Source organism: Austrofundulus limnaeus, unplaced genomic scaffold (assembly GCF_001266775.1).
Source record: "Austrofundulus limnaeus strain Quisiro unplaced genomic scaffold, Austrofundulus_limnaeus-1.0 Scaffold440, whole genome shotgun sequence".
NCBI lineage: Eukaryota > Metazoa > Chordata > Actinopteri > Cyprinodontiformes > Rivulidae > Austrofundulus > Austrofundulus limnaeus.
In genome coordinates, this window is record NW_013952842.1 from 269,790 (window position 1) to 271,771 (window position 1,982).

Consider the following 1,982-nt stretch of genomic DNA (forward strand, 5'->3'; position numbering starts at 1 on the left):
CCCCCCCCCCCCCCCCCCCCCCCCAGGCTGTTATTATTGTCTCGCTGAAAGATGGCAGGAACATGAGTCACAGCACCAGACTAAAACTGATCCGAGTCATAAAAACCAGAACCGCAGGCCCGCTGGTTCCTGCTGCAGACCTGGGCGTGGCTTCCTGGACGGATCAGGGACAATCCGTCTTAATGCCGGAGACAAAGAYGGTCTCTGATCCTCGGAGACGTCAGGGACAATAAACCACCAGCAGGTGTTCTGAGTGGTCCTGGACTGAAGATTCCTCACGGGTCTGGGGTGTCCTGGGGGGTCGGGGGGGTGGACTGTTGTGACCCGTCTCCAGGGGACAGAGTCCTCCGTCCTCAGTTTACAAGCTGCAGTCATGTGGAGCTTTTTTTAAACATGGCTCCGGACTCGAACCTTTTACCTACTTTCACCTCCTGGCTCAAAGGCACCGCTGAGGACTGAAGRTGGACTCAGACGGGTCGGGTTTCAAACGGGTCGGGTCTTTTAATCGGGACGTTTGGGTTCTGAACAGACAGGAAGTTCCTCTGGTCCTGACTTTGATCTGAACAAAATGCAAATGAGTCCAACTGAAGCCGGATCCAGGATCACCGGTTCTACAAGCAGGAACTGAGGGATTAACAAAGACCAGGACCAGATCCAGGACCAGGTCCAGGACAGGTGCAGCCAGACCAGGTTTTGCATAAACTGATAAAAAGTCAAACTCGTCCTGTTCAGCAGGAAGATGGTCAACAGGTAGTTCACCCTGAAGGTCAGACTGTGTAAAGAGCTCCACCTCAGAATAAAGGTTGAAAACAGGTGCAGTAAGACCAGGACCAGATCCAGGACCAGGAGACACTTTTAACTTCCTGCTGCTAAAGAAACAAATAAGACCAGGAGTCCAGGACCAGGTGATCAGGACCAGGTGTCTTCAGGGGGCGTGGCCTGCAGCGTCCTCAGACTGGAGGATGTTCGATCAGGTCTGACAACATTCTGCTCTCAGACGTTCGGAGGCTCCACTGGTTTCTGTCTCCACGTGGAGCCGGACTGGGGGGACAGGTGAGCTCACCTGAGGGCGTGTCCCCGGTGAGACGGAGACGCCTCAGGTGTGTCTGAGGACTTTAAAGCTGCATACCTGAGAGGCTGATGAACAGGTGGAGTCACCGGAAAAACAAACAGAACCTGAAGAGTCTGAACCTGAACCTGGACCTGGACCTGGACCTGGACCGTCTGAAACAGAACTGCAGCGGTCCTCTCAGCACTTACAGGGTTAACTTCCACAGCAGAGGAGGAAGAGGAGGGGGGAGGAAGAGGAGGAGTGTTCGCCATGAGCACACAGACGGCAGCAGAGACACGGACCAGGACCAGGACCAGGACCAGAACCAGGACCTGTCTTACCTTCCTTCCTGTGGATCCTCCACCTCCAGACCAGGATCAGGGTAACAACGTGACCCACGACCACCAGGGTCGGGAACACAGATCCAGGGGGCCCGGTCGGCATCGGGCCTGTTCAGAAGTGGACCGTCCCGAGTGGGGAGGACAGGAACAGCTGAGGGGGGCGGGCGGTGTAAGATTTATCTGCTGCCGTCGGAAAACTTCGACCCCGAAGTTGTAAATCTGTCAAAGGAGTCTAGCCAGCTCAACAGGAAACACAAAGAGGAAAAGGGGGGTGGGGGGTGAAGGGGAGGGGTCAAAGTGGGTAGGGTGTTTTCGGGTGGAGGTGGTTGGTTGGGTGGGTGGTTGGTTGGTYACACTCGTAAGCTACAGCTTTTAAAAGCGATACCCTTTTCAGAGCTGAGATTTGGCGTTGAAGGGGCGTCGGCCATGTCTACAGTCATGAAACCCAATCCCCTGCCACCCTCCCCCACTGATAGACACACGTAAGAGGAAAAAAAGAGAAAGTCTCATGCAGAGAAAGAACTGGGCAGGAAATTAACGTTTTGATGTGTGTGTGTGTGTGTGTGTGTGTGTGTGTGTGTGTGTGTGTG

At 54.6% G+C, this 1,982-nt stretch overlaps 1 protein-coding gene across 1 annotated transcript in view; it reads right to left on the bottom strand.

Annotated features, from left to right (window-relative positions):
* The window catches only part of pleca (plectin a), a gene marked incomplete in the record, with an annotated part of 79,068 nt that overhangs the window by 36,482 nt on the left and 40,604 nt on the right, over positions 1 to 1,982 (bottom strand).